This window comes from Schistocerca piceifrons, chromosome 1, assembly GCF_021461385.2.
Source record: "Schistocerca piceifrons isolate TAMUIC-IGC-003096 chromosome 1, iqSchPice1.1, whole genome shotgun sequence".
Classification (NCBI taxonomy): domain Eukaryota; kingdom Metazoa; phylum Arthropoda; class Insecta; order Orthoptera; family Acrididae; genus Schistocerca; species Schistocerca piceifrons.
This window is the reverse complement of record NC_060138.1, coordinates 625,405,390-625,426,007: the sequence shown is the minus strand read 5'-3', so window position 1 is coordinate 625,426,007 and position 20,618 is coordinate 625,405,390. Positions and strand designations below refer to the sequence as shown.

The 20,618-nt window shown below is 43.3% G+C and overlaps 1 pseudogene; it reads right to left on the bottom strand.

Moving 5' to 3' along the window:
* Positions 1-1,307: 1,307 nt before the first annotated feature.
* LOC124722860 lies at positions 1,308-1,425 on the bottom strand (annotated as a pseudogene).
* Between the last annotated feature and the right edge of the window lie 19,193 nt (positions 1,426-20,618).

The window sequence follows — 20,618 nt, the reverse complement described above, 5'->3', positions numbered from 1 at the left end:
CAAAGTTTTGTCAGTCGTTTACTTTCGTATGCAGATAAGGTGGGTGACAAGTTTTGTACGCAGATGTAGCTATATTGCCGGTTATCGGTGATCAACCACAATTTATGCTGCAACCATGCTGAAAATTTATGCTGCACACTTTTTATGTCTTATGCGCGAAATCACAACATACAAAATGTTGTCTTTCTTCTGCTATCCAAACATACACCTGGTTCAACTGGTTCAACTGGCTCTGAGCACTATGGGACTTAACATCTATGGTCATCAGTCCCCTAGAACTTAGAACTACTTAAACCTAACTAACCTAAGGACATCACACAACACCCAGCCATCACGAGGCAGAGAAAATCCCTGACCCCGCCGGGAATCGAACCCGGAAACCCGGGCGTGGGAAGCGAGAACGCTACCGCACGACCACGAGATGCGGGCTCAAACATACACGTTAAATGCTCAAAGGTGGAGATGACCATAACAGCGACTGTGATTTGCCGTGGAGTTTAGTTTTGTTATCTGACACTTCACCGTGCGTGTCAGTTGAATCTCATCGGGAACGGTTTCCAGCTGAATATCTTTTCGATTATCTCAACAGCTACATAACGCTGAGGCATACAGATGTCAGTTGAATCTCATCGTGAAATGTTATTGGCTGAACCGCTTTGTAGCAGCGGTTTACTGGTCCCAGTTAGACTTCGCAGGAAAATGTTAAAGGAAGAATACCTTTTTCGCTTGCTCAACCATTATGTAAAGCGTTAGAAGGGTGAGGGGTTTTCTTTATTTCCTTTTAGTCATGTGTCTACTGAATGGTTTGATGTGGCTTGCCGCGAATTTCTCCCCTATGCCAACCTCTTCATCTCAGCGTATCACTCGCAACTTACATCCTCACTAATTTGCAGGATGTATTCCAATCTCTGTCTTCCTCTACGCTTTTTCCGCTATACAGCTCCCTCTAGAACCATGGAAGTCATTCTCTGAATTCTTATCAGATGTTCTATCATTTTGTCCCTTCTCCTTGTCAGTGTTTTCCACATATTCCTCTCCTCTCCGATCCTGCACAGAACCTCCTCATTCCTTACTTAACTAAAACTAAAAAAACTAAACTCCTCCCGAACAGGTCATGAAGGTCCAACGGTACCGACTGGCCGCCGTGTCATCCTCTCAGCCGACAGGCGTCACTGGATGCGGATGTGGAAGGGCATGTGGTCAGCACACCGCTCTCCCGGCCGTATGTCAGTTTCCGAGGCCGGAGCCGCTACTTCTCAATCAAGTAGCTCCTCAGTTTGCCTCACAAGGGCTGAGTGCACCCCGCTCGTCAACAGCGCTCGGCAGACCGGATAGTCACCCATCCAAGTCCTAGCCCAGCCCGACAGCGCTTAACTTCGGTGATGTGACGGGAACCGGAGTTACCACTGCGGTAAGGCCGTTGGCCCTACCTACCTTAAATGTCCACCTATTTTACGACATTCGTCTGTAGCACACATCTCAAATGTTTCGATTCTCTTCTTTTCCCGTTCCGCCACAGTCTATGTTTCACAACAATGCAATGCTGTGCTCCAAATGTACTTTCTCAGAAATTTCTTCCTCAAATTGAGGCCTATGTTTGATATTAGTAGATTTCTCTTGGCCAGGAACGCCATTTTCGCCAATGCTAGCCTGGTTTTCATGTCCTCCTTGCTCCGTCTGTCATGAGTTATCTTGCTGCCTAGGTAGCAGAATTCCTTAACTTTATCTAATTCGTGACGCTCAATCCGGATTTTAATTTCTCGCTTTTCTCATTTCTGCTACTTCTCATTACTTTAGTTTTTCTTCGATTTACTCTCAATCCATATTATGTACTCATTAGACTGTTCATTTCATTCAGTAGATCCTGCAATTCTTCTTCACTTTCACTGATGACAGCATTATCATCGGAGAACCTTGTCATTGTTATCTTTTCGCTCTGAATTTTAAGCCCACTCTTGAACTTTTCTTTTATTTCCACCATTCCACCTTCGATGAGCAGATTGAACATATGGGGCCAAAGACCCCACTCTTTTTCATCGGAGCACTTCGTTCTTGGTCTTCCATTCTTAGTATTCCCTCTTGGTTCTTATACATGTTATATATTACCCGTCGGTCTCTAAATATACTAGGGTTGGAACTTAAATAGTGGCAACTATTTATTCACAACAGATACAAAAGAGTTACATGTTTGCACCTGTTACTGTCCTTCAAAGCAGTCATCAGCGTTGTGTATAACCCACTGCCAGCGATGTGGGGGGTTTAGTATAATATTAGCAGAGCCTGTAGTCCGCCCCCGGTAGCTGAGTGATCAGTCCGCCTTTAGCCGCGGAGCAGCTCGGTCTTGTTTGCGTCCCGGCTGCGAACGTTCGCGGAAGAAGCGGTGTTTACACCGTCGTCACTCGCATGTGTTACTGTTTGAATCGAACGCAATGACACACAATTTCCGAAAAACCACGATACAGTTCACGTTCTGTAACGAGTATGCACGACCGAAGGCTTTCGAAATCGAACGTTTCTTGAGGGACGAAGTGCAACTTAATTACACGGAGATTATTGAAATTCATTTATCAATCGTGAGCAGCACTCTTTAAGTAAAGATGATTGACGACGCAGCATGCGATAGGATCATTGAAGCCGGCAAACGAGGATTCCAGTTCCGACACTCTGATGGTCATATTGGCGAAGCTTTAGTCGCTCATTCGGGCCTGGGCGCGCGTACGATTCGAGTCTTCGAGCTGCCTTTCGAGGTACCGGAATCATTGGTCACTGAATCGCTCCAGCCATATGGCAGAGTTATCAGTCATACGGCCGAACGTTGGGCAAGTTTTAGCACGTATCCAGTGCTCAATGGTGTACGACAGGTGCGAATTGCCCTTACGAAACATTTGCCATCGTACATCAACATCGGCGGCTGTCGAGCTATTGTCATCTATGATGGACAGCCCCGGACGTGCTCCGGGGGTGGTGGTGAAGGACATCTTCGATCTGCGTGTATGCAGGGGAGACTCGTGCAACTCCCCAGCGGAGACCTTCAGAATCCGACTACACCAACGTCACTGCCGATGACTTACGTGGCGGCGCTTCGCGGGGAGGTGACGCCGAGGTCGGAGCGCACTATCGAACCGACGCCGCAGTTGATTGAGGCGCCTTCGGACCCCACTGGAGAAGGAATGGCTCCGACCAACCTCCAATCCCAGACATTACAGGTGGCGCAGAAAGATGATGACAGCATCACAACAGGCATGGAAGCTGAAGTGGAACGGCCCCAGGGCGTTGTGGCGGCGGCGAGAACGCAGGTGATGCAAGATTCGCCAACACCAGAGGCCGAGGTTAGGGCCCGCAAACAACGCTCGCCAAAGCGCCGCAAGAAGCGCCGACTAAACTCTGCGGAGACGCTCCCTTCTCTTCTTGGGAGCCCAGATGAGTCTAACATTATGGACCTGTCTGACTTGGAACCACAAGCTTCGGATGTCGCAGACCATATGAATTCGGACAGTGAAAAGATCTCATGTCGTTCAGACGACGCATCCACTCAGGGGCCTGCTACCCTTTCTGCGGATGTGGATATACTGATGGTGCAGGAAGTTTACATTCCTGAGTTCCAGGAAGTCAATGGATACATCTCCTACACCTCGCCGCACTCGAACAACGACAGTGGAACGGCGATATTGGTCCGGGACGGGATTCCGGTTCGCGACCTGGCTTATCTACCTTCGGCACGAGGACTGGCGATAACTGTTAATGGAATTCGCATTCTCAATGTTTACGCCCCTTCCGGCACAGACAACAGACGGGCGCGTGCAAGATATTATTCGGAAGAGATTGTGCCCTTATTTACCGGCAGATTCGATCATTTCATTATAGGTGGTGACTTCAATTGTGTTTTAGCCCAAAAAGACCAGGCTCCACATTACAATACCTGTCGTGAATTGCATGTGCTATGCCGGGATCTGGAGTTAAGCGACACCTGGGACATGATTCATAGGAACCGTGAGGGATATACTTTTCATACCAGTCACTCGGCGAGCAGACTCGATCGAATATATGTTTCGGTTAGCCTACAGGATAAGGTGGTCGGCACGGAACGATGGCCGGCGGCATTTACTGATCATCTGGCTCACATTTGTACCATATCACTCCCTAGGCAAAGTGTGTGGAGAAGCCGCAGGACGTGGAAGCTCAATTCGTCACTTTTGGCGGACCCCGAATGTCGTCAGAGAGTCGAGGAGGTATGGGCCACATGTCAACGCCGTCTACCAACATATACCTCCGTGCTTCAATGGTGGCTCGAGTGTACTAAGCCGGCAATAAGAAGAGCTCTTATACAGTATGGTCGGGATAAGACGAGATGGCAAAGAGACACTCTTGATTATTATTACACCATGCTTCGTGAGCTGTCCTTCCAGGTGCTGTCTGCAGAACATCATGCTGAAGTTCATCGTGTCAAGGCACAAATCCTATCGATCATGCGACGACGAATGAGTGGCATCCCAACACGGGCAAGATGTCTCGACACCATCACTGGGGAACGTACCTCGATGCATCATGTGTCGCGGGAACATAAACGTTACCGCCGGGCATTGGTAACAGTGCTCCACGGTTTAGATGGCCGTCAACTGACAACACAACAGGACATTGCAAATGAATTTTTAGACCATTTCCGCCACCTCTATGCCGGTACACCGACGGACGGTCTGGTGGGGGAAGAGATATTGCACCATCTGCAAACGACACTGACAGAGACGGATAAGGCAGCGCTTTTGGAGCCACTCACAGAAGGCGATATAAAGGTGGCACTCACAAAAGGAGCGGCCCATAAATCACCAGGGCCAGATGGGATTACGCTAGAGTTTTATCGATAATTCGTGGACATGATGATGCCACAGTTGGTGTCGATGTACAATGAGGCGATGCGTCCGGACATGCGCCTACCGTCGGATTTTGTGACGGGCTTTCTTCTTCCCATCCCGAAGATGGCGGGGAGTCGCAGTGTTAATCAATATCGGCCTCTCACTATGATAAACACCGACTATAAAATCTTTGCACGACAACTAGCGTCTCGTCTCAAGCTGGCGATATCCAGGACAATATCCCCTGATCAGGCTTGCCTAGGGGTGCAAAGCAGCATCTCCTCGGCGTTAAGTGAATACCGTGACGTTATCGCCCTTGCGGAAACGTGTAAAATGCGAGCAGCGATGATATCTGTGGACTTCGATCGTGCGTTCGACAGGAGAAACCATGACTTCTTGGCGTCAGTCATGAGCCGAATGGCGATTCCATCTGTTTTCATCTCCATCGTTATGAGGCTAATACGAGGGGCTACATCGAAGGTGATTGTAAACGGTCGGGAAGCGGGCTCGATTCCTATTAACAGCTCAGTCCGACAAGGGTGCCCACTCTCCATGATGCTTGAGCCGCTGATGTGTGTTATGAGGCGCTCACTTACTGGGATAGCGCTTAGTGAGAACTCTTTCGTTTGTCGCGCATATACGGACGACCTGATCCTTCTTGTCAGATCAGGACATGAAGTGCGTCAGGCTGTTGAACATATAGACTCTTACGGACGGCGGCAGGCAACGTCGTTAACATGACAAAATCCAAAATTATGCACATTGGACGGGGTCTGGAAGACGTACCGGGACCGTTTCAGACGGTGGAATCACTGAGATGTCTGGGGATTACATTTACCCGTTCACTACGGCGGTCAGCGGCGGCGAGTTCTCGGCGGCTTCTGCAGAATGTTCGTCTGACGATACGCAACAACTTACTGAGAGCCTTTGACATGATCCAACGTGTGGCATACACCAACGTTCACATAGCGTCACGACTGCCCCATTTAGCGCAGATCCTACCAATACCGAAGGGTATTGCAGACCGCCTCATGGCTGCCTTTGGTTACTATGTTAGTACTGGGATGTTATTTAAGATCAAATATGATACGTTAACGCTACAGTTCCGGAACGGTGGCCTCAACCTCACAAACGTGCGAAACAAAGCTCTGGCGCTTTACATGCGAGCGATGATACGAAATTGGCAACAAAGAAAGCATACCATAACGTCACCTCTGATAGAAGTACTTGTCCCGCCTTCATACGAACCCTCTATTGCGGTGGGCAATATTTCGCCTTCTCTTGCACGCATTGCCTCATTTCTTGTTGATTACAGTTATGTTCGTCTGAAAGTACCTTCGACGAGAATACCCACGACTCGGGAGATCTATAGATGCTTGATGGATCACCATGGCCGCAACATAATGGAATTCAAATACCCGTCGAGAACGTGGAACCACATTTGGTGTGCAGTGCATACTCCATTACTGTCAACAGCAGCGAGATCGATGTGGTATACTCTTATAAACCGTAAACTTGTGACCAGGAGTCGATTACATACAATTCATATGGTCGATTCTCCTCTTTGCTCAAACTGTGGACTGTTAGCAACGGAAGAACATGGTTTAGTGTGTGGCGCAGGGAGGGACGTCTGGATGCTGACGCGTCGAATACTGGCCTTCCTTCGGCGCACTAACTACACAGAAATCACATCGGATGTACTTTTTCTACCGGACAAGAGCTTTTTTCCCGAACAAAAGACGTATGCGCTCAATTGGATCGCTGGACATGCGACGAAATATTTGTATTCGAACGATATTAAGTCCGTGATGGATTATTGGATGTATTTACAAGAACAACACGAGCTCATACGGAGTCATACGAAATACAGGACTTACTTTTCCAATTTTTTCACAATCCGCCCGACAGCTGGGGTGTCCCAGAACTGAGAAGACTCCTGCAGCAGCACGACTAGAGACAGTACTGCGCGGTTCAATTATATTGGCATATAGCACACTGAGAAGAAAACTGGCCCCTACCTGTTGGCGCCAGTTATGACTGGATTATTTTAACGTGAAAACAAAACAAAAACAAAAAGAAAAACACACACACAACGACGGTAAACACCGAAACCGCCACAGATAATGGTCCTTCGAATGGTCGACGCAGGAGAAATACATACCGCCCACACTGGCAGAAATGGTCAAGATTATATGGCTTTCTGCCGGGTTTATGATGCGACACCGCGTGCTGCAGGGATTGTGATGCAGATGATGACTTCATTCTCACTCCCACCCGTGACTAGGATTGTCAATTACTTTATTCCTGTTACAAAAAAAAAAAAAGAAAAGAAATAGAAAAAAAGAAAGAGGCCGGCCTTTGCGTTGATTTTATGGTTTCCAAATTGTTTTTGCTGTCTCGATACTTTTCTTATCCCTAGGACAGCGCAATTGTACGAATAAAGATTGTTTGTTTACCCTGCCTTCTCGTTCCCAAAAAAAAGAAGTGGTCGCGTAGTTGGCCCATAAAGCGGAGGAACCGCGTTTTTATTTTTATTTTATTTTTTCTTACAACAACAAAAAAAAGATGGATAAAAAAAGGAAAAACTAAAAAAGTGGAAATCTTCGTGCATTGTAAGCTTACACAAAAAAAAAGTGGTCAGCGTGGGTCGGAGATTTTCTCCGCTCAGGGACTGGGTGTTGTGTTGTCCTAATCATCATTATTTCATCCCCATCGACGCGCAGGTCGCCGAAGTGGCGTCAAATCGAAAGACCTGCACCAGGCGAACGGTCTACCCGACGGGAGACCCTACCCACACTACATTTCATCCTTTTTTTTTTTTCAGCAGAGTCTGTTCTGTTGATGGTGCGAATGGAGCGGTCTAAAGTTATGGTGATTCTCGCGTACGACCACGATGGTGTTATTCTAATACATTACGTTCCTCCACGGCAGGCCGTCAATGCACAGAATTACTGTTCGTTTTTGGAGCACCACCTGCGACCAACTTTGCGAAAGAAGCGGCGACAGTTTCTGCGCAACCCACTCATCATTTTGAACGACAATGCGCGGGTGCATACAGCGCAAGCTGTGGCTGCTCTGTTCGGTCGATGGGACTGGGAAGTACTGTACCATCGACCACACTCCACGGAATTAAGTCCTTGTGACTTTGATTTGATTCCGAAGATGAAGGAACCACTTCGTGGCATTTGCTTCAGAACTGTTCCAGAGATTCGACAGGCAGTAGACCGCTCCATTCGCACCATCAACAGTACAGGCTCTGCTAACGGTATACTACGCCTTTCACATCGCTGGCAACGGGTTCTGCACAACACTGGTGACTACTTCAAAGGACAGTAACAGGTGCAAACATGTAACTCTTTTGCATCGGTTGTAAATAAATAGTTGCCACTATTCAAGTTCCAACCCTCGTAACTTACCCTTATTTTACTCGAAATTTCGAACACCTTCTGCATTTGAAATTATGGAACGTTTATTTTCTGTCGACATATCCTATGGACGTGTCTCTCTTTTTCTTAAGTGTTATCTCCGTTATCAACCGCAGCGTCAGGACTGACACACTGGTGCCCTTACCTTTCCTAAAGTCAAACTTACCGTCATCTAACACACGCTCAATTCGTTTCCATTCTTCTGTATATTCTTCTTGGCAGCAACTTGGATGCATGAGCTGTTACGCTGATTGTGCGACAATTCTCGCACTTTATGGCTCTTGCAATTTTCGAAACTGTGTGGATGGTGTGATCCGGAAAGTCAGTTGGTATATCGCCAGACTCATACGTTCTACGCACCAACATAAATAGTCGTTTTCTTGTTGCCAGCTCCAGAAATGATTTTTATGAATTCTAATGGACTGTTATCTTTCCCCTCTGTTTTATTTGATCTTAAGGCTTCGAAACACCTTTCAGATTCTAATACTGGATCCACCTAGCTACTCTCTCACCTGTATTTAATAGTGGAATTGAAATAGCACTCTTCATGTTGCTACTTATGGATTTAAGTTCACCGATGGTTGTTTTGATTTTTATGTTTGCTGATATAGTCCCTCCAATAATCATTTCGATTTCTGTTTCTTAAAATTTCCATGAAGGCACTTTGCCTTAGCGTCCCTGCACTTCCTGTTCATTTCATTCAGGGGACAACTGACGTCACTTGGAAATATTGCATCCTGAATATCTTTTTGGCTGAACTTCTACATAACGCGGTTCCCGGGTCATGTAGGTGTCAACTAGGAAATGTTGCAAGCTCAGTATTTCCATTGGATCAAAGACTACGTAACACGGTACAGGGCTCCTACAGGTGTCAATTGGACATGGTTACGCTGTGTTGCAGCCTGAATGTCTTAGGATTTCCTGAACCGCTACTTGGTACTTTACAGGGGACATACAGGTGCCAGACAGATATCGTTGGGAAGTGTTGCAGGCTGAATATTCGGGCAGAGTGTGGGCCCTGAGGTTCGGCTAATATGCGCCGCTATCAATAAGGAGCGGCGCTGGCTGGGGTGGGGAGAGTGCTGAGTGCGCGGCCATTGAGGGCGGCTGTAATTTGGCGTCCGCGGCTGCGGGCTCTATAAATCCAGCCGGCGCTGGGTGTCGTCCAGCGAGACGCCACAGTTCCACGGCTCCACGGCTCCACAGACCCCGACGCCACCGATCGATGCGCCCAACGCTCCGCCGGCGCCCGCCGCCACCTCCGCCGCCTCTGCCGCCCCCACTACCGCATTATGAGCCGCCTTGCTCTCCGCATTAATTGCTGCCGCCGCAGGGCACGTGACACGGGTCGCTTCCCGACACTGCTGCGCTGACCTCCGCGGTCACTGGCGCTAAGTTCCACCACAGGCTGCAAGGATGGCTACGGCACAGAGTTCCAAGAACGTCGCAGGTGAAACTAGTGTCTGCGGCACCACGATTGTGTGTTAAGGAACTGTTGCTATTCATTTTTTGTGCAAACGTTAGACTAGTTACGAATCCGAAACCTTGCTCCTACAGACTGTCCTCCCTACTAACCCACACAGCTCTGCTGTGCCAGTATTTCTCTCCAGCTTCCAAACTGAAAAGTTCCTCTGCATACCTTGGAATACTAGCAGTCGTGGAAGAAAAAATGTTCAGAATCTTTAGGGAAGAGTTGCCGCCGCAGGCAGAGCTGTGAGAGTGGATTCTGACTCGTACCTGGGTAGTTCACTCAGTAAGAGCATTTCCTGCGAAAGGTAAGGTCTCGTGTACCAGTTCTGATACGACACACTGTTTCAGTTGCCAGGACGTGTTACAAAGAGACCATAAGCCGTTGCAGACTGAAAGCCGCGCGGTCTGGGGCGCTGCAGTCACGGACTGTGCGGCTGGTCCCGGCGGAGGTTCGAGTCCTTCTTCGGGCATGGGTGTGTGTGTTTGTCCTTAGGATAATTTAGGTTAAGTAGTGTGTAAGCTTAGGGACTGATGAGGAGGAGGTGGTTAGTGTTTAACGTCCCGTCGACAACGAGGTCATTAGAGACGGAGAGCAAGCTCGGGTTAGGGAAGGAGTGGGAAGGAAATCGACCGTGCCCTTTCAAAGGAACCATCCCGGCATTTGCCTGAAACGATTTAGGGAAATCACGGAAAACCTAAATCAGGATGGCTGGAGACGGGATTGAACCGTCGTCCTCCCGAACGCGAGTCCAGTGTGCTAACCACTGCGCCACCTCGCTCGGTTTAGGGACTGATGACCTTAGAAGTTAAGTCCCATAAGATTTAACACATATTTGAACATTTTTTTAAATAAATGCATGATATATAAACCCAGATCTGCAGCTGCTTTGATCATTTTGGCACTAATAATGTCAGGTCCCGTAAGATTTCACACACATTTGAACTTTTTTTTTGCAGACTGCAAGATTCGTTATGAGACTTCGCAGATATTGTCAGAATTTCTATCAGGTCGTCTACAGGGATGTCACAGAGCCAAAAATTTGCAGCCAAATTCACGGGGTGGGCAAAATAAAACTACCCAGAAAATATTTGGTGCACCTTAAGACAGAAAACCCACCCTACATAGTCTGCTCAAATAGTAATGTTATAATTTGGGTTGTGCACCACCGTGGTAAAACATGCAGAAAGTCGTCGCTGTTGTTAGATTTCGTATCTATCATTCGGGCGAAAAAATGTAGAGTTTTGCGGCACTTTGACTGCACAAATTTCAGTGTTGTACAGGACAGGGAATAGAAGTTTAATTTATTTTCTTACCCCGTTTTCAAATGATGGCATTCTCTTTTTAGGTGCTGCAGTCTTTTTCTGAATTTAAAATAATTACTACGGAAAATTAAGGTTTTCCCAAATGTGAAAATATGCTCCAAGATTTAACATTGTGACTGTAATGCTCGAAAATTTGTGTTGCTTTAAATCGGCATTACCAGATGGTGTAGCCTCATCCAATTATCAAAATTTGCTGTTATGAAAAGAAACGAGGGAGTAATCAGTTGTTTGGAAAGTTTTTTAATATTTTTTTTCGTAAAATGTCGCAGAGTTTGTACTTGAAAATATCGGAGCAGCAGAATCCGGTTCAAAGTCAGCGAGTCTACTACTCACGAACAACTGCAGAGCTGCGGCTTGCGGCGAAGATAACATCGACGACGCAGATGGCCACCTCACGACTCCAACGACAATGCCGGCAGTTATTTACAAATTTCGGTGATCTCTAATTGTAATGCTCGTTCGTCAAATTTTGAACCCACTTTCAATACCATAACAATAAGGAAGAGTGAATACAAAGGCATCCAGTGGGAGTAGCACTCCAGAGACTGTCAAGGATATTGCGCAGCACTGACCACAGACGGCACAGTACATCCGGACAGCGCAAAATATTGCAAACGTTTTTTATGTTCCTAATATTATTACTCAATCTCACGCCTAAGAGTTCAATATTATTGCGCTTCAGCAAATATTGCGCAATATTATTGACTGTCTGGATGCCACTTTAGTCGTTGTTGGTTGGTAACCGGACTAAGATCAGTCCGAATCGGGGTTAGATTCGGGAGTGTTTGAGTTAAACGCTACAGTTGTTTAAGAGCATTCCGTGAGATTATTATCGGCTTGTTTAAAAGATATTTACGGCGACCTGTGATAACTTTGATCTCACACTTTGTGCGGGGAAAAGCATTACGAGATTGGTGTGTGAACTTAGAATTTTCTGAGGTAGCACTGATGGCTGCGGTATATTGCAGTTTAGGAGTTTTTTTTTTGTTGGTTATTAGGCCAAAACAGTTACTGAACGAAGTTTAGTTTGAAAGCCACTCGTTTGTAGGCGAGCCGTATCTCGGTTAGACTGGAGATATTCCATTTTGTTGTACTACATAAGGCACGTTATCACGTGAAGTCTTTATTTGAATCTGAAGATAGGGAAAGCACGCACTAAGGAAATAGTGCCTCTGTGTTGGTGTATTAGTGGATCTGAAGGTGAATCCAATCACTTTGGAAATAGTGCGATATTGTTTTAGGGATATTCTGCGACTTCAGCGTGAGCGTCAATGTATTTTAGTTAAGGTGCAATATAGCGAGAACTATTCTAAGGTAGTACAAGATTTGCACGCACGGTCTCTTATTCAGTAGCTTTTCCTATAAAACCATAAACTACAAAGCAATGACCGTTGTTACTGAGGAGACACTAATTGTCTTTCCCATCGTGCGAGAGCTTCCTTTCCTTTTGCCTTGTACCCGTATATGAAAGGAAATAGGCAATAAAGACAGAACAGCGTCTATTTTAAAAATAAAATTAGTGTCCCTAGTCTCATTTACCCGATATTTAATATTCAAGGATATTTTAGAAGTAAAGTTCAGTTTTATAGCAAACGAATTGTTTGCATATGTCATGAAGTAAACTGGTATAAGGAAGTCAAGGATTAGATAAAAAAAGTCTGCAACGTTATAAAAAACCAAGTTATTAGTATCCAAAGACACAAGAGTATTAGTTCAGATTTGTTAGTTTCCATATAAAGAAAGTATTTTATGTTTCTTAAGTTAAAAAAGAGAGAAAGTATCTCCAAGTTTTTATTTAAAAGGAAAGATAATTAATTTTTGAAACAAAGATAATTTTTTTATTGCGGAAAGGGTGAGAATTTTGAAACGAATTAATAGGTTGGTATTCAAGTTACGCAACGATATTGCTGTAGCGTGGTGTGCTAAAAACAGAAATTATCTCTGAGTAATACTGTCAGTTAAACAAGAGAGCAAACCATACCTCTGAATGTGCGGCGTAAAGTAAATGTTATTTAAAAGTTCAGACAAGCACACTACATTTAGCGGGTTTACTGACGAATAAGATACAACCCCGTCGGCTTTGACCAATGACTTAACTTAACGTGTGATGTTATTTTATTCATGCCGCAGATTGTAGTTATGAATGTTAAATGATTTCTCTGGATTCCTTCGTTACCCGCGTATATTAAAAATCCGATATATATTGTTCTGTTTTCATATCGTAATTTGTTTTCGGTATCTTTTGTCGATGAAAGTATTCGTGATTTATAAGATTCTTATTTCTAACGCAATTGCTTTTCGTATGTACGAGTCACTTGTTTGTACAGCGAAAATGCTCCTTGACAGAATGACTGACTAAATCTGCTATAAGAGTTTTACAATCATTGGACGTTATTGCAGAATTTTGCAAGTGCAGTGTTCATGGTAGGGTAAGGCGGGGAAAGATGGGGAAGCTAACTTTAAACCCTTACAAAAGGGACAAAAATGAACAAATTCAGGTACGTTTGATTATCATTTGTTTACTTAACCATTGAATTACAATAGCATGCAAAGAAACCTACAAACTTGTTACATTTAGTTAGAAATATCTCGATTTGAAACATCGCGGGGTAAGATGGGGAACTAGAATGAATTCATCTCTAAAGCTTAAATAAGGACAGGAATAACGACATCATGTGACGATAAGGTTTCGAAACATGGTTCTGCGAATTGTAGAATCAGGTATTACGTTTTATTTAGGCCTCTTACTTTCACATAGTACACAAGTGTGGACAGTCTCGTCATCATCACTTTCTATCCCTGCACAAGTGTCGTGGGCCCAGCGTCCGCAGCTACTACACCGTATCCAGCCTCCTTCAGAGAAGTCATAGCAGTATAAACATTCTTCACTCTCTTCCTCGTTGTCATTCGACCTCAGTTTACTATCCCTTGAGCATGAAGGGGAGATTAAGACGTCAGTAACGTTCGTCACATTTTCGTTGTCATTATGTCCTTTTGGTGGTATCCCAGGTTTATTAAACGTATTTGAGAAGAGTTTTCGTTTACATGCAGCACGTTTGGGGAATCGTTTTCGTTTAATTTCTTCAGATAGTTCACTCCTAAAAGGAGATTCGGTTAAAACAACGGGTTTTCCACGCCTGTTAGATGGTTTCCTTTTGGTTTTTTTATCAACCTTTGGAATAGCTAACACCATTTCAGGGCTGGTAACCTGGAAGTTAGACGAAGCAGAGGCTTGATCGTCAGTTGTTAATTGTTCAGGTGTTTTACGTCTTGACAACATCTCTGGTATTTGGTCTTCCGTTTCTGTAACTTCAGATGTGTGAGCCTGACGAATGTCTGTAGTTGAACATGGAAGGTAATCACTTTCTTGAAACACATTTCTGTTTACACGCCAAATACCTGTTTTCCGAAACCCGTTCATGCTGTGGACATTGTAGCTGAATGAATGAAGGTTTTGCCGAATAAACTTACGATCTGATGCAGCGCAACAACCTTTCCAGAATGGGTACGAAGCCACGATCTTACTTGATCTTCGTAAAATTTACTGACAGGTTTCATAAATGCCACGCCCAATGGTTAAAGACGGTGTGAGCAGTGTGGCCGCAAACACAGCAAGACAACCCCATTTTCGCGGGCCACATGTATCAGTTCTAAATTCTTGGTGTGCCTTTTGTGGCCGTCCAATATGAGAAGTATTGGTCTTTCCTTTGAGGCTGCAGTAAATGCAATAAACTTCTTAAGCCAAGTCAAAAATAGTTCTTTCGTCATCCAACCAGTTTCTTGCACTTCTGCCCAGGCACCAGGGGGAAGGCCAGTCTCCTACGCGTGTTGCATTCGTTTTCGAGGATAAATTAACATAGGTGGTACGTAGCACCCCGACGCTGAAACACAGATTTCTGCAGTCACTGTCTGGCCTCTTTCTGCTGAAGTAACTGCTCCCACCTGTTTGTGCCCTTTCAAAGCAACCACCTTTGTGTGACCTTTTGGAATGACTGTTAAACCAGTCTTATCGCAATTGAAAATTCTGTCTCCCGTAAACTTGAATGTGTCTAATTGACTCTCTAACAGATCGAAAAATTAATCTACAGCAACTCGATTAAACCCCATTGCTCGTGCGATTGATGTGACCTCTGGTTTTCGTATTGTTAAGGCAGGATTTCGTGCAAGAAACCCATTTAACCAATCTCTTCCAGCAGATTCGGCTCCAGTATTAAATGGATGATTGATGTTGTTTCGTTCAGCTAGCTGAAAAGCAAGTTCACAAAGGTCTTTAAGTGTTAGTCCAAAATACTGTCCTTCCATCTGTGTTAAGTAGTTAAAAGTTAAGTTCTGTTAAGTACTGCCTCTTGTTCTGGGGTAAACACACTAATGATTGGTCCTAACCTTTTCACAACTGTATAGCCACGATTAGCACGTTTCTTTGCCACATCTCGTTCAATCGTTGTCTGTGGCACGTTGAACTGTCCAGCAGCCCTGAAATAACCCATACGACCATTCTATAACAGCATTTACAACGCCTACCATTGACTCCAATGACCAATCTTGCCTAGACGATTGTCGCCGATACTTGCGAACCATCTGAAATAAAACACGTGGAACGTACTATTGAGTCAGATCATTCTTGGTAATCTTTATTATATAGTAAATACCATATTTCCAATAGTCAGTCGATAAAGCATAGCAAGAATACTGACTTTGCACGTTTTCTGTATTTTTATTCACTATATAGCCAAAGGCATACTTTGTAATTATTTAGGAAACGTTGGAGTAATGAATACCATTCTATTTACAATTGTATTCGACGTATAATGTACGTGTTCAAAACCCGCAGTGAGGTAAACACATGAGACGATAAGAACGTAATGGTTGGACAAATAGTAGGGCCAAGAAGGGGAAGTTCCCCATCTTGCCTCACCCGTCTTGCCCCCTACCATGCTGTCAGGTTATGTTACGCCTACATGAACACTACTTAGTGAACATTGACAACTGACACAGCCGTTTACTGTTAATAAGACGTACTGTTCAGTGCTATATATACAGTCTGGACAAATGTTCACCAAACACATGTTTTAGGACCTCGAAAGGTGTAAAACATTGCAAATCAGTATAACAATTGTACGTACCTCGCAATGCTCACAGAAACCGCCGCGAAACTAAGGTTCAGCAGTGTCAGCATACTGGGACCTGTGTATTGATGGTGTTGACGTAGCTATCCACAGATGGCAGCACTCTAACTGTAGCTTATAGCCCGTACCCCACCTCCCCGTCTTGCCCCACCTTCCCCTAATTCTATGGTGTAGAAAAGGGTTGAATCTTCAAGAATTCCGCTAATACATGTGGAGATGCATAGAAAATAATATGTGGAGGTCTATACGCATAGTGACGTCGTTCGAAAGATCAAGGCTGAATTTAAAAGTAATAGTCATGTTAACTTACAATTTTTGCTATAAATATTTTCTGAATCTGTCATGCACGATACAGGGATTGCGTGTGGTACTGTAGTTGACTTGTTATATTTTGTTGAGAAGTCTTCGGGGAATTTATAAAGTACAGTGGATCATTGGGGGAGGGGGCGGGGCAAAGTAACAGTTGAAGTAAACGAGTCACATTTTAGAAGGAAGAAGTATGAAAGGGGGCATGAGATCGTTGCTCTTTGGATTTTTGAATTAGCAGTTCCTGGAGTGGATTGTGCCGATTTTCTATTTAGGGTCGTTCCAAATCGTACGAAATAAGCGTTAACATCTTTAATTGGAAATTATGTGGAAGTAGGTTCAATTGTAATGTTGAATGGGTTTGCGTCCTACAGAGGGTTGGATGAAAGGACTTAACGTCATTTTGTTGCAAATCACATTTACAGATTACAACACGGGATCATGTACCAGTACTATCGAGGGGTATTGGAGGGGGGGGGGGGCTGTAAAATCTGTTGTTGGGCGAGGAAAGAGGAGGATTTCAGTGTTGTATGGGCATTTGGATGAATACTGTTGGAGGAAGAGTACTCCTAAAGGTTATTGTATATTTCTAGCATTTATGAAAATAGTCAGAAAGTGTACAACGCTTGTTTTGTTAGTTAGGTGTGGGTGGCTTTCATTTTCATGTTTTATACTGGTTTTTTCTGTTACTGTACTGTGGGTTTGGTACATTTTTGGTTCCTCCGGGGGCGGCTTTCCTGTCGTTTTAGTATTTTTTGGTTACAATGTTGGTGCGAGGGGTGGCTGCTGGGCCTCGTGACGTTGGGTTTATGAGATTGACGTGTGATATCATTTTTTTATTATTTAAAAATTTTGCGTGTTGTTGGTGGCGGATGGTAAGGAAGAATTGATTTGGATGGTGCCTATTTCATGGTTGGCAGTTTGTGTTCCTTATTAATTTTTTGATTATTTACCCTCGTCTTTGCTTATTTCGTTATAGTTTGACCTCCTAACAATATTATTTCGTGTTAAGTTCTCATTTTGTTATTTTTGTCAGCCCCCGATCTTTCACTTCTTTCGATGTCCATATATGGTAAGTTCCTTTTTATGTAGACATTTTATGATCTCCATTTCGATGTTTTTGCTGTACTTCTGTTAATTTTACTTTCATTTCTGAGGTAAAAGTTCAATGGTATATTATTTTCAAGCTATTGTAGCTGGTATGAGTTACGTGTAGTATACCTGTAGTTATCGCTTCCAAGGTTTGTAATTTTTGCGTTTAAATTTTTTGAGTTGTAGTGTTATTTCTAAAGATTTTCATTTTTGGAAATGTTTTTTTTACTGTTTTACAAATACTTTTCTTTGAAATAGATTAGTAATTTTGCCCTATATAGGTGAAGTCTTTTGTGGAGTCCAAGGTACGCAAGTTCTGCGTTTTTACAATGTGTCTTCGCAGCGGTTTTTTTTTCACTATTTCCATTGTTTCTTTCCTCTTTGTCTTTCGTTACCAACAATTTATTTATGCCGTAGTACAGAAAGTAACAGCGAAATACAAATCCTACAACATACTACTGCACTTAATTACTGCAGAGACGTTGAAAAATAATGATTTGTGGAATTGGTAACTACAACCAACCTATATTGATATATTATTTAATGTGGAATACTTGGAAATGATAACTGGAATTTAGGTATATAGGTAAATTGTAGTTATAGATTCCAGATATTCTATGATTCACAGTGCACATCCGTGTCCCATACGTAGGTCAATTCTAATTAGCATTCCAACCATTCTGTGGTTGGAATGGTATTCCGTAGTACTACTTACTCTACGAACTACCACAAGGAAGTTATTATAAAGGAATTGGTAACTATAATTGACCACTAGTATAGGTCAATTCTAGATACCTATTCTAACCATCCGATAGTTCACTAACGAGACTGTTTTTTAAACGAGTTTGTCAAATGTAATAAGATTTTTGCCCTCGTAACTGCTCTATGAACTTCTGCGGAAAAGCTAGTAATATTGGAATCGGTAACTATAATTAACTTCATAGATTCCAATATTAGTTACATTTTATGGATTTTCATGACTTTTGTACCTGCTTTTTTTAAAAGTTAGTGGTGTTGATTTCTCCACATTTCATGTTAGTAATTCGTATTTGTTACCAGTCACTTTATTTTCCGCTGTTTTGCTGTAATTTAGTTTCTCCCCGCCCAAAATACCAACCTTACTGCGCTTCTCCCGTTTGAATGAATAATTAATATTAAAATTAACGAAATTTTATAATAGTACAATGTCACCAAGAGCTGCACTGTAACGCAGTTTAATAGTTCTCTGTGTCTCTCTGCTTGCATAACTTACAATGATAATTCTAATCAGACAATTTGTTTCATTCTTGTTCTTATTTATATTGGTTGTCTTAATCTCGTTTAGATGTAGTTCATGCGTAAGTAATAATCGCGTTAATTGTGAGTGTAATTTTATCGCATGCTACATTCGTTTGTTTTCGAGTATCGTGTGTTCCTTTCATAGATTGCCTGTGTGCAGCATCTTTGCCTTAGGTAAGACGTCACTGTTCAAAGCCGACGAGTGGAATCGGAACTAGAATTTATCCCATATTTCGAACATTATGTTAAGTACATCGCTTCTTTGAGTCCTGGTATCCCATTCTTCAGTTGACCTACATAGATCAACTGAGGAATGGGATACTAGTGCAAAAAACTTAGAGAAAAGGGGACAGAAGTAACGTTAGCATGGAATACCTCAGTTGACATATACGAGTAGTATCCCGAACTTCAGTTCATCTATATAGGTTAACTGCAGTACGAGATACAAATTTATCGTATATCGACTTTTTGCTTTCGCAGCACTATTATCCTAGTCTTCATTTGACCAATCTAGACTACTGAAGCACAGGATACAAGAGTTAGAGATATTGCTTTTTTCGTCTCCACTAGTAGCAGCGAAGGTGAAAAGACTGACATAAGTAAAATTTGTATCCCATATTTCATTTGACCTATATAGTTCAACTGAAGAATAGGATACTAATTGTAGCGAAGACAAAAAAGGATGACTACGTAACATTGGCATCCTGCACCTCAGTTGAACTACGCGACATATATACGATTTTAATCCCGTTCTTCAGTTGACCTATTTAGGTACAGGATGCCAATACCTTCGCTAGCACCTACATAGGCAATTGAAGTACGAGATACAAATGTTTCGTATGCCGGTCAGTTCGCCCTTTACAGTACTAGTATCGACTGCAAATTGTTGTTGTAATACTAGGGCTGATGGTTCAAATGGCTCTGAGCACAATGGGACTTAACATCTGAGGTCATCCGTCCCATAAAACTACTTAAACCTAACTAACCTAAGGACATCACACACACCTATGCCCGAGGCAGGATTCGAGCCTGCGACCGTAGTAGGGCTAGTGTAGGTTGAGAAAAGAGACTGTTGTAAAATTTGTATTCCATACCACAGTTGATGAACCCTGTTTCAAGTCTTCCATACTCATAGGAATAAATAAATTCATACCTACAAAGGAATATAAAAAGTAAAAAGTCTGCTGAAATATCTCGAACTCTCTAAGAATGATAGTAAGTACCGAATGAATTGGAACGAACAAATTATTTAAATTACTACAAGCGACAATAATCGTACACAATGTCTAGCCATTGTCTTTTAAAAACACATTGATTTATTTCAGTTTACAGTGATGACTCTTAACCACAGAAGGTAACCGATTTATTATCTACAGCTCGAAAATAAAGACATTAGTATCTATGAGTAAACTATGAAGTCATTAGTCAAAGCCCTTCTTTAGTTGACCCGAAATTAGCTGGTTCTTCGCAGTTTTAGTGTGAATTTGAACTGTATCGACTACGACAGCTCACGTTTTCTTAAATAAAAGAGTTGACCATTTCTGTTATGCTGTTGCCTAGCTAGGTGCGTTGTCGTGTAGTAGAGTTGCACATTGTAATGGTGAGGCCGAGTATCTGATTTTCTATCCAGCTTATAATGCATAGCATTTTCCATTGAATCCGAGATCGTCTTTAGTGTTAGTTATTTGTACGAATCTTGTAGATCTTTCGATAGTCAGATGCGTTATTAACATCATTATATGGCATTC